Consider the following 13,038-nt stretch of genomic DNA (forward strand, 5'->3'; position numbering starts at 1 on the left):
TGGCCCTGGTTCGTCCCGCTCCCTTTATATCCCGGTGCGCCACGAAGCTCGGAAACTTGTGTTCCGGGCTCTCGCTCTGTCCGCTGAGCCAGCTCCTCCCCAGAGGAGCAGGAGCTCCGCGGGGACCAGGACAAGGGGGCAGACACGCACGGACTTGTGCCTTCCCGGAGGAAGGAAGGATCTGCGATGGATCGTGGCCACTGGGTTCTTTCTTTCACAAATACACAATTTCATTTGCTATATTCGGAGGAAAAGTCACTCAACCAAGCAGCAGATGAGTGCAATGAATCTTGATCCTTGCCACCTCTTTCATCAAGAAGTTATTTTTTAATTCCCATAATACATGCTGCCCTGAGAAAGCATGTTTTCTCTTAACTCTCTCTCCCTCCCTCCCTCCCTCCCTCCCTCCCTCTCTCTCTCTCTCCCTCCCTCCCTCCCTCCCCCTCCCCCCCTCTCTCTCTCTCCCCCTCCCCCCCCCCCTCTCTCTCTCTCTCTCTCTCTCTCTCTCTCTCTCTCTCTCTCTCTCTCTGTTTTTCTATTCATGACTGGCACCACTTGAGTCAGGCTTCCAGTTCCAGACTGGTTTCCAACCTTGATCTTCGAATACCTGGGATTATTGGCCTGCACCACTGACACCCAGCTTTTCAGTTTCTGTTCTTGATATAAAACCAAAACATGTGACATGTAGGTTTCATAATTTACATATTTTTTGAACATGCAAGAGAAAGATGCAGTACAAAAAATTTTAAAAAAGATGTAGCTTTCCTTTTCACCTCATGTAATGGCTGAAAGGTACCCTTGCTGTGAAGTGGCCTGACCTAGGCATCAACATGAAGAGCCGCATTGGTTAATGGGAACTACAAGCTTAGACTTCCATTCTGGCACTCCAATGCCAACGTCAACTTTGATTCTGTCCTCTTTTTCTGCAGCATTTTTGGCAAGTTTTAAATATCACAAAAATGGGCCTGGAGTGTAGCCTAGTGGTAGAATGTTTGCCTAGCATGCATGAAGCCCTGAGTCTGATTCCTCCTTACCACCTACACAGAAAAAGCTAAAAGAGGTTCTGTGGCTCAAATGGTAAAGTACAAGCCTTGAGGGAAACCCAAGGACAGTGCTCAGGCCCTGAGTTCACACCCCAGAACTATATATCACAATAAAGTCCCTTTGAACAATTAATTTATGGTAATAAAACCTAAAATTAAATTTTGGAATCTGAAAAATGAATTAAGATTAAGAAGTGAATTTTACCGATACTGTGAGATCGTTTACACTGATGTGCTTAAGATCCATGAACCTCGGGGCAGAAGCTGGACTGGATGTTAAATAGAAGGCATTTGTGAATATTCATTTAGTCTGCTTGTTTATGTGGCACTGAAGATGGAATCCAAGGGCCTTCTCATGCTAGCCAAGCTCTCTGCCACTAAGATACATCCCCAGTCTCATGAATTTTTTTTTCAGTACTGAGGTTTGAACTCAGAACCTTTTGCTGAGAAGAATCTCTATGTTTCCTTGACCCTGCCTGAGACAGGACACAGGAAGCTTTATGTACCCGTCTGCCAGAGAGATTTTCATTTGAATATTTTAAATTGTAATTGTAGGTGTTGACAAAAATACCTTAATATACCCTGTAATCCTAGCTACTCGGGAGGCTGAGATTTGAGGATTGAGTTTCAAATACAGTCACGACAGGAAATCTTGTGCCACTCTTATCTCCAATTAACCACAAAAAGATGGGAGTGAAGCTATGTATCAAGTAGAAGAGTGCCAGCCTTGAGCAAAAAAAAATGCAGCGATAGCACTCAGGCCCTGAGTTCAAGCTCCAGGACCAACACACACACACACACACAAACTAGGTTAAATGAAAGGTATTTATTATTAAATTATTGAAAGCTCCACCGTTCCCAGCATAAACCATCCACAGTAATACAATACAATATAAAATTGGTATTACCTGCAAAATGACTTTCTTCTTCATTTTGTATTTTTTTTTTTGCCAGGCCTGGGGCTTGAACTCAGGTCCTGTGCACTGTCCTTGGGCACTCTGCCACTTGAGCCACAGTGCCATTTCTGGCTTTTTCTATGTTTGTGGTACAGAAGAACTGAACCCAGGGCTTCATGCACGCTAGGCAAGCACTCTACCACTAGGCCACGCTCCTGGCCCTCTTCTTTGTTTAATTTATTTATTATTCATTTATTTATTTATTTATTTATTTGGCAGAGGCTCACTTTATATCTGAGACTGACCTGGAATCTGTGATCCTCCTGCTTAGCCTCTTGAGTACAATAGAGTATAATGCCATGCCTGGCTATTGTTATTAATTTTTTTTGCCAGTCCTGGACTTGAGCTCAGGGCCTGAGCACTGTCCTTGTACTTTCTCAAGGCTAGAGCTCTACCACTTGAGCTTCAGCACCAAGTCTGGCTCTTTTCTATGTATGTGGTACCGAGAAATTGAACACGGGTCTTTGTGGATGCTAGGCAAGCACTCTACCATTAGGCCAAACTCCTGGCCCTATTGTTATTTTTTTTTTTTTGCCAGTCCTGGGCTTGAGCTCAGGGCTTCAGCACTGTCCTTGGACTTTCTCAAGGCTAGCACTCTACCACTTGAGCCTCAGCACCACTTCTGGCTTTTTGCTATGTATGTGGGTTACCGAGGAATCGAACCTGGGTCTTCATGCTTACTAGGCAAGCATTCTACCACTAGGCCAGACTCCCGGCCCTCTATTGTTATTTTTTTTAATGTTACTGTACTTCTAAATACAGGTAATGAAGCAAATTGGATGGAAGAATTTTAAGGATTCAGGAGAGTCTTATTGTCTTCCAATTAATATACTGACCTTTTGACTGTATGCTGCAAAGGTATCTAATAGAGTGGGCTTTTGTATTTAATTAGATTTAGCAGTAGGTGCTGAGAAGAGTTTTCCTACATTGCTACTTAGCTTTGGATTTGTTCAGCCTAGGTGTATTTTTTTAAAAGATTTTATTAACATTGATTTTTTCACATCATATTTCAAATGTCAGGTTTAACAAATAAGTATTCAAGAATGGGATCTCAATCACTGGCACATAAAATTTAAGAACAAAATTAAAATTAAGCTGAGAGTTTGTATGTCATAGACACATATCAATCTATATAACATAACATTATGTTTATAGAGTATATATGCTATAGAGTATATAAAATAGATTTTTATGTGTATGTGGTTACATTTATATCTCCAAGATCATGTCCATAACCTTGGGTACCCGAATATTTACTCATCACTCTTGTACTGTTTAGATCAAATATCCACATATCAAGGAGATCATGTACCTTTTGTTCCTTTGCTCTTGGCTTGTCTCACTCAACACGATTTGTTCTAGTTTCATTCACTTTCCAATTAATGCCATTATTTTATCTTGTCCGTTGGCTATGTAGAATTCCATTGTATATATGTACCACATTTTTTATCCATTCATCTGTAGTGGGACGTCTGGGTTGTTTCCATCTCTTAGCTCTTATGAATAGTGCAGAGATGAGCATGGCTGTGCAGGTGTCCTTATCATCTCCCGGGTTATGATGCTCAGGGTAGATGCCCAAGAGTGGGTCATAGGGGAGGTCTATTTTAGTTTTTTGAGGAACCTCCAAACTGCCTTCCAGAATGGCTGTACTAGTTTACATTCCCACCAGCAGTGCACTAGAGTTCCTCTTTCTCCACAACCCTGCCAGCAACAAATGTCTGAATTCATAATATTGGCCATTCTGATTGGGGTAAGGTGGTATCTTAGGGTTGTTTTTACTTGCATTTCCTTTATGACCATGGATGATGAGCATTTTCTCATATGTTTCTTTGCAATTTTGACCTTTTCTTTTGATAGGTCTCTCTTTTTACTTCCCCTGCCCATTTATCAATTGGTTTGTTGGGTTTAGGGGGGATTAGTTTTTTGATTTCCCTGTAGATATTGGATATTAAGCATTTGTCTGTTGTATTATTGGAAAATAACTTTTCCCAGTTGGTTGGCCTTCTTTCTACTTTAGTAGCTATGTCTTTGTCTGTGCAGAAACTTTTTTTGCCAGTCCTGGGCTTGAGCTCAGGGTCTGAGCACTGTCCTTGGACTTTCTCAAAGCTAGAGCTCTACCACTTGAGCCTCAACACCATTTCCGGCTTCTTTTCTATGTATGTGCTACCAAGGAATTGAACCCGGGTGTTCGTGCATGTATGACAAGCACTCTACCACTAGGTCAAACTCCTGGTCCTGTGCAGAAACTTTTTATTTTTAGGTAATCCCATTTATTGTGTCTCTCTCCAATCTGTTGTGACTCGGGGATTCTGATCAGGAAGTTTCCGCCTGTGCCTATGAGTTCCAGTGTCTCTTCTATTCTGTTGTGTAGCAGTTTCAGGGTTCCAGGTCTGATATTGAGGTCTTTGATACATTTTGAGTTATTGTTTGTGCATGGTGACAGGCTGGGATCAATTTTTAGTTTTCTGCATATGGCTGCCCACTTTCCCCAGCACCAATAATTGAAAAGGATGTGTTTATTCCAGTGTATATCTCTGGCTCCTTTGTCGAATAAAAGTTGACTACAGGTATGTGGTTTTATTTCTGGATCTTCTATTCGGTTCCATTGTCTTTCTGGTCTATTTTTGTGCCATATCAAGCTGTTTCTGTTATGATGGCTCTATAGTAGAGTTTGAAGCCTGGTATTGTAATATCACCTGCATTGCTCTTTTTGCCTAGAATTGCTTTCAGCCTGAGTTTTAGAGAGGGTCCTTTCCTGAGACAAATGTCTGAACAAGAAACAAGCATGAGTTTTTACACCCAGAAGACCCCTGTACTACCACAGTCCCAAGACTCCCACAAGCCCAGGATCCACATCTGCAAAAGCTCATGTAGTAACTGCCTCTCAGAAGGCTACTGACTTGTCTAACCAAGTGTCCAGCCGAGGAGAGCTCTTGATATTTGGGTGACCCATTGGATCTTACCTCTGGTAAGGTCCTTAACTATCTCTGTTCCAAATACTTTGCCTTTTACTGAAGACTAATGTCTTCCTATCCACCTAATTCTTCTCCCACTACAGACTGATGGTGTCAGGCTGATGGATGAGGGAGGCACTGTGCTGTCACCTTGGAGGAGACATTATGAGTGCACTTGTATTGTCTGTCTTTAGAACACAAGATATTCAGTACCTCTTCCCCTAAGCTTTGCTCTTTAGTTACTTAGGTTTACACTTTGTGGAAATTACCTCATACACATTTAGACACAAAGCAATCAATACAACAACCCCACCTGAGGTACAATATCAAGTCCTCCTGCTCTGAATATCTTATGTGGTTCACGGAAGGAGATTTTCCATAAAAAGACACAGATAATCATCAAATCTCCATGGATCATTGTGACTGAAATGCATGAAAGAAGTTTACAGACCAAGGGTTGAGAGAGTCTAGGATAATGGTTACTAAGGAAATTGTTTTACTGTAACTTATTTTTCCTGCTTTGGTTAGTAGTGATCACACTAGAAACTGTTGCCCAGAGTACTTTGGTGATTATGTGATATGTAACATATTATATATAATCAGATATAATTATGTTTATGTCTCATATATTTCAATATACCATATTACATGTAATAATAGTATATAACATGTAACACTTATAAATGTATATCATATGCAAGATATAGCATGTGATGCATTACATAATACATCATATAGAATGAATATATACATAATATGAATCATATAACTCTTACATATAACATTATTTATCTTGTATAATGTATATTATATATTACATAAACATATCCTATCTATATTATATGAAGAATACTCAATAATGCCAAGTACGTTATATTGACAGTATGTACTGTATACTATATAATATATGTAATATACAATATTATATGGTATATATGTACTATATAATAAAATATAGTATATAATAAGTATATATCTTTGTGCTCTTATAATGCTTATTTTCAGTGATTAAGTGTAAAATATTTAGAAGTTTAGAAATGTTTTTAATGTATTTTATTATGAGTCGTTATTATTCATTCTATTTCTCCAACAACATTAACTTTTTTTTTGCCCGTCCTGGGGCTTGAACTCAGGTCCTGAGCACTGTCCTTGGGCTTTTTCTTTTCTTTTTTTTGTTTGCCAGTTCTGGGACTTGAAACAGGGCCTGAGCACTGTTTGTGGTCTTTTTCCTAAATCTACTGCTCTACCACTTAGAAGCACCACTATTGGCTTTTCTATGTATGGGGTATTGGAGAATTGAACCTGGGTCTTCATGCATGCTAGGCAAGCACTCTACCACTAGGCCAAACTCCTGATCCAGCATTAGCATTTTTGAAAATAATTTTGATTGTACATTGAAGTGAAAACATTGCCAAAGACTATGGATGTGCTGGAAGTCACTGGTTTATACCTGTAAGCTTAGCTGTTCAGGAGGCTGGGTTGTAAGGATTATGGTTCAAAGCCTGCAGGCAGGAAAGTCAGTGAGGCTCTTGTTTTTTTTTTTTTTCTTCTAGTCCTGGTGCTTGAACTCAGGGCCTGGGCACTGTCCCTGAGATGCTCTTGCTCAAGGCTAGCACTCTACCACCTGATACACAGCACCACTTCTGGCTTTTTCTGTTTATGTAGTACTGAGGAATTGAACCCTGGGCTACATGCAGGCTAGGCAAGCACTCTACCACTAAGCCACATTCCCAGCCCACTCAGTGAGATTCTTTTATCTCTAATTATCCACATACAAGAAAAAAAAAGCTGGAAATGGGGCTGTGATTCAAGTTGTAGAGCACTAACCTTGAATGAAGAAACCCCAGGCTCCGACTTCAAGCCCCTGGATGGGGGAAGAGAGAGAGAGAGAGAGAGAGAGAGAGAGAGAGAGAGAGAGAGAGAGAGAGAGAGAGAGAGAGAGAGAGAGGGAGAGAGAGAGACGGGGGGGGGTTTACTTAGTCATTGAATGCTTCTTTTATTTAAAGCAAAGGAGAGGCCAGGGGGGGCCAGGAGTTTGGCCTAGTGGTAGAGTGCTTGCCTAGCATGCACAAACAAAGACCCAGGTTCAATTCCTCGGTACCACGTACATAGAAGAAAAAAAAAAGCTGGAAGTGGTGCTGAGGCTCAAGTGGTAGAGTTCTAACCTTGAGAAAGTCCAAGGACAGTGCTCAGGCCCTGAGCTCAAGCCCAGGGCTGGCAAAAAAAAAAAAAAAAAAAAGCAAAGGAAACTTTAGAAAATTATCCAAAGAACATGTGTGTCTATGAATGTGTATGAGTGTGAGCGAAACAGAGAGGGAGAAAGGGAAGAGGGGACAGATGTGAGAAGTGGGGCCCAGGAGTATGGCCTGGTGGTAGAGTGCTTCCCTAGAAAGAGAGAGAGAGATGCAATGCCTTTTTCACCCTGGAAAGTTTTTTGGTTTTTTTGGCCGGTGGTGGGGCTTGAACTCAGGTACTGGGTGCTGTCCCTAAGCACTTCTGCTCAAGGCTAGTTCACTACCACTTTGAGCCACAGCTCTATCTCCAGTTTTCAGGTGATTCATTGGAGATACAAATCTCATCGACTTTCCTGCCCAGGCTGGCTCTGAACTGTCATCCTCAGATCTCAGCCTCCTGAGTAGCTAGGATTACAGATGTAAGCCACCAGTGCCTGGCTGTCTGGAAAAATCTTCAATGATGCAAACCTGACAAATGTATTGCAATGATGTATGGAGATAGAAACTAGAGCAGAGCCTGAGCCTGGCAAGGAGGAAATCATATCTCTGGAGCTCCACCAGGGAACATGGAACACGACATAGATAAGTACTGGCTTTTCTAGCCATAAGGAAGTGACAGTGAGCAAGTGGTTCCTGATGCTGTAGCCCAGATTCCCAGGGGTGCTGCTGTGAACCCACATTGCTGTGGTCCCTGGGGACACTGTTGACTTTGGGCCTCCATGCCTTTTCCTGAGCACTATGCTTCACCTGATAGCTCTACCAACCCAGAGTTTGCCTAGTTTTCTGATTGTTTTGCACTCTGTCTATATTCAGGAAATTTCCCAATGCAGTAGAATTACTGCCTTCTTGAGATAGTTCCCACCTTGCTAGCTTTCTCCATCCATGCAGGAGGGTGAAGACTTGCTACTCACGCTGTAGGCACCTTCTTAGAGCTGTGTCTTTCTGAGATGTTATTTACAAATGAGTTATGTCAGGCTGAGGGAATGGCTTAGCATGCAAAGTTGGTAATGAAAGTGTCCAACTTTGGATAACACATTCTGTCTGAAGCTGGAGAGCCTTGTCTGAAGAAGCGATCCACTGGGCCCCAGCTTATCTTCAGCAACCATTAAGCCCCTTAGTCAATTCTAATCAGCGCTGCCTAAGTGGTATGCCAAAGTTCATCCTCTTAACAAAGGGCCACTTGCTGTGGAAAACACACCCTTTTCAGGTTGCCAAAGGCCTCTGCTGAGAGCTTCCTCCTCATCCTTTACTCATACCCTTCTAGGATTTACTGATCTGCTAACCGTGACTTGAATATTGCCATAAACCTTTGTTGGAGGATTTCCCAGGATGAGGTAGCAAATGGTGGTTCTTGCCATTTAGATGTTTCAGAAAGACCCAGGGATGTGAACGTTCACATATATTCTCTATGGTGACTTTAGGGTTTTTTTTTCCTCATTTGCTAGTGATTCTTCCTATAGCCCTTGACAAATGGTCTCTTTTTAGTGTATTCACATCTTACATTCAAAAGTCTCTGGGAAGCAATCATCCAGCCTGATGGGAGCATGCATCCTCCACCTGAAATGCAAGAATAAAGATAAGCCTTCACAAAATCAGCTGCTTTTGTCACAGCCCCGACATCTTTGTTTTCCTTACAAGTTCTGATATCTACATTCCTTGATTTCAAGTGAAAGCAAATCTAAAGTCCCAAATCTTCTACAATAGGAGTGTTTCTCTCCATTCAGTTCTCTTTTAGGGGTGTGTATCTATGAGTTGGGACTGAATTTTTCGTTTTTGTTTTTGTTTTTTTTTTTGTTTTTTGTTTTTTGCCAGTCCTGGGCTTGAGCTCAGAGCCTGAGCACTGTCCTTGGACTTTCTCAAGGCTAGAACTCTACCACTTGAGCCTCAGCACCACTTGCGGCTTTTTCTATATATGTGGTACCAAGGAATCGAACCCGGGTCTTCGTGCATGCTAGGCAAGCACTTTAACCACTAGGCCAAACTCCCAGCCCAAGGGACTGAATTTTTCTATGTTCCTTCTTTCCCACACAGTAATCTATTCCCAGCAAGAGGAGGAAAACTGACCTCTGGCTGGCCAGGCTTCCTCCTTGTCCATGCAGCCGAGCCTCTGTCCTCTCTTGTGCAATGTAGCTACTCAGCATGTTGGCTAGCCTAGGACTCAGCACGTATGTCTCCATCTACGCCATCTCTACTGAGAAATCTTTATTTTTTTAATTTATAAACTTTCTCAGATAAATTTTATTTAGTTATTTATTGCCATATACATGGTAAGGGATTTCATCACAACATTTCTATACATGCGCAGAGTGTACTTTTGTCCTATCTGCTTAGCTGGAGGATGTTAAGTCACGAGACTATTGAGAGCCTGTCTCTTTCTCTTCTTCTCTTCCCCCGCCATTTCTTCTTGGGGGGCCTGGCTGGGGACATGACTCAAGTGGTAGACACTTGATAAGCAAACTCAAGACCCCGGGTTCAATCCTCAGATGGAGAAAAAGGAAAAGAAAAGAAAACCCTGGGGCCAGGAGTTTGGCCTAGTAATAGAGTGCTTGCCTAGCGTGCACAAAGACCCAGGTTCTATTCCTCGGTACCACATACATAGAAAAGAAAAAGCTGGAAGTTGTGCTGCGGCTCAAGTGGTAGAGTTCTAGCCTTGAGAAAGCCCAAGGACAGTGTTCAGGCCCTGAGTTCAAGCCCCAGGAATGGCAAAAAAGACAAAAAAAAAAAGAAAAGAAGCCCTGAGGGACTGTTTAACAAAAGTTGTATTAGCAGGCAATCATATTTAGTAGATGTTGAAGCTGTGTAATTAGAAATAGCATCATGTTCTCAGTCCAAGATATTTTGAAGGTTTGATTTACTTATAGCTCCACTTAACACACTTGGTGAAACTATTTCTTGTATGGTGTCATTAACCAGCACATTATGAAACTCCATTGCCCTTGCAAAGGACTGCTTTTTCATGAGAGCAGCCTGTCCTGCCTGCATCACACCTGCTCTCTTCCCAGATGGGGCAGCACTGATGCCCCAGGGGATTGCATAATCCAAGTGTGGCAGTTGCATCACTGTCTGTGTTCACTGTTCAGAACCTAGCGTTGACAGCAGTGATCTATACTTTTAAGGAGTAAAATGGGGAAGGCTCCTAAAGACTTATCCGTGGAGAAAGGTTTGCACAGACACTTCCTTGATTTAAAGTCAAGCCTAGTCAGTTCTCTGAGCTCCTGGGGATGATATATATATATATATACACATATATATGTATATATATGTATATATATGTATATATATACATATATATATTGTTTGTTTGTTTCTTTGTTTTGGTGCCCATCCTGTGGCTTTGTTTCAGCGCCTTGGGGCACCGTGCCTGAGGTTTTTGTTTTGTTTTCTCAAAGCTAGTGAGCCACAACTTCACTTCTTTTTATTATTTTAAAAATATATATTTTTTCCAGTCCTGGGCTTGAACTCAGAGCCTGAGCACTGTCCTTGGACTTTCTCAAGGCTAGAGCTCTACCATTTGAGCCTCAGCACCACTTTCAGCTTTTTTCTATGTATGTGGTACTGAGGAATCAAACCTGGGTTTTCGTGCATGCTAGGCAAGCACTCTACCACTAGGCCAAACTCCCGGCCCCTTTAAAAATACTTTAAAAAAATATCTTTTGAAGTAGTTGTATAAAGAAATCATCATTTCACAAAGCAGTTAGTGAATACATCTTGATCAGTGTCACTCTTTCATCATTCTACCCCATCCCTCCCAATCATACCCCTTCCCTCAGTTTTCTTAATGGTGTATGATTTGCATTGAATTTTATGACTGCATCTCCCTGCACCCTTCTCTTCATTTGTCTACCCCCCTCTATCACTTCTAGCTTTTTTTTAGTGGTTAATTGGAGATAAGAGTCTCATACACTTTCCTTCTCTGGCTGTCTTTCAACCCTGATTCTTAGATCTCAGCTTCTTCAGTAGCTAGAATTACAGGCATGAGTCACTGTGAGTGCCAGGTGTGCGGCCATGTATTTTAACATCATCTATATATTTTGTTTCTCTCATCCTGTTTCTTTGAGCTCTTCATTTGCGTAGGCCATTGTGCCAGACATGAGCATTTCTGTGTGCAAGCCAGCCAGAGGACAAAAGAATGGGGGTTTGTACTGTGTAATATCCTAGCCTTTTGGGGGGGCCTAAACCCCCAATAATAAAGTCACCAGCACTTAGTGAACCAAGCCAGGAGTCAATTTAATTGCAGTGCAACAGCTACTCTCCAACTTTGGGCTGATAAAGAGCAGCCCCGTGCTTCTGTGGGGCAGAGCTTTTAAAGGTAAACACCACACACAGGTGATCATAACTACACACAGGTGATCACAGGTGACGTTACCTTATGATACCCAGTCAATAACCACAAGAATGGGACCACACGCAGGCGGTCGGGACCACACGCAGGTGGTTGAGCAGGTTAAACATTTTTACAAAAACAAAAGCAGAATTTGGCATCTAAGCCTGCCAGGTTCTTATATACTGTGAAGGTAATTTTATAGGAGCTAACATTTTGAGCAAAAAAAAAAAAACCTTGATTTTTTTTTCTGGTCCTAGGAACTGAACTCAGGACTGAGCACTGTCTCTGGGCTCTCCTCAAGGCCAGTGCTCTACCACTTGAGCCACAGCACCACTTCTGGCTAGTTCTGTGTATGTAGTACTCAGGAATCAAATCCAGCTCTTCATGCATGCTAGGCAAGCACTCTACCACTAGGCCAAACTCCCAGCCCCTTGACTCTTACTTTATGGAACAAATGGAAGCTGAAGGTTATGGAAAAGTGAAAGGAGAAAGGAAACAAGTGTGGCTTGGAGTGTTGAGAATGTGAAGTAGCCCTTGGAGGACAGAAGGGATTAAAGGCAGACTAGACAAAGCATTGGGTTGGGAACTGGAGGGTCTGGAGTAGCAGTCACCAAGCATCATGTGATGTGACTTCTGCACTCCTGTGGAGCAAGAGCAACAGAGCTTCACAGGAGCCAGCAATGTAGCCATCCTCTGGCTGGAGTTTAAAAAAGGTTAAGTGGCTCACCAATGGTCACCTAGGGACTTCAACATAGCCTCCTGGCTTGAATTCCAGAGTGCCTTCTAGGGCTGTAACTGGAGATCTAGGTGTGTCCTTAATTACATTTCCTTTTGGTCTCTTTCTTCCCAATATGCAAAGCTATCGATCGGGACAGGTGGCATTGCCAGGCTGCTGGCAGTTCCAGCTCGTTAGGCTACAAGTCACTTGGGGCAAGCTATTCAAACACTATAGCATGTTTTTGTTCAATTATGTTCCAAAAGTCAACTTATGTTCAAATTCGAAAGTACTAATACCAACAACTGCCCTGCTAATGAGTTCCCTGATCTTTATAGCCACCATCGTGGTCCGGGAGGTCTCTTGCACTCAACATTGGCACGAGTACATGTCATGTCAAATATTAAAGCCACTGACCCATGCCCACAACCACTTAGATTAACTGACAATCATGCAATGCCATATCCAAGCAAGGCTAGAAGTTTAATTTTCTTTCTTCTCTTTCTCTTTCCTCCTTCTCTTCCTCCTTGTCAGTTCAAGGCTTAAAATCAAAAATTCAAAAATCCTGTGGCTGGCTGGTATACTACCACTACCACCTGCCTTATTTTGGGGTGAGATGGGTCTAGGGCCTGGACACTGTTCCTGAGCTTTAGTGTTTAAGGATAGCACTCTACTCCTTGAGCTATAGCGCCACTTCCGCCTTTTGCTGGTTAATTGGTGTCTCACAGACTTGCCTGCCTGGGCTGGCTTTGGACCGGGATCCTCAGATCTCAGCCTTCTGAGCAGCTAGGATTATAGGTATGAGCTACTGG

At 42.3% G+C, this 13,038-nt stretch overlaps 1 pseudogene; it reads right to left on the bottom strand.

Annotated features, from left to right (window-relative positions):
* Positions 1-24: 24 nt before the first annotated feature.
* Positions 25-9,282, bottom strand: LOC150057108 (RNA-binding protein PNO1 pseudogene; annotated as a pseudogene).
* Positions 9,283-13,038: the final 3,756 nt, after the last annotated feature.

This window comes from Megascapheus bottae, chromosome 11 (assembly GCF_031878675.1).
Source record: "Megascapheus bottae isolate mThoBot1 chromosome 11, mThoBot2.hap1, whole genome shotgun sequence".
Lineage (NCBI taxonomy): Eukaryota > Metazoa > Chordata > Mammalia > Rodentia > Geomyidae > Megascapheus > Megascapheus bottae.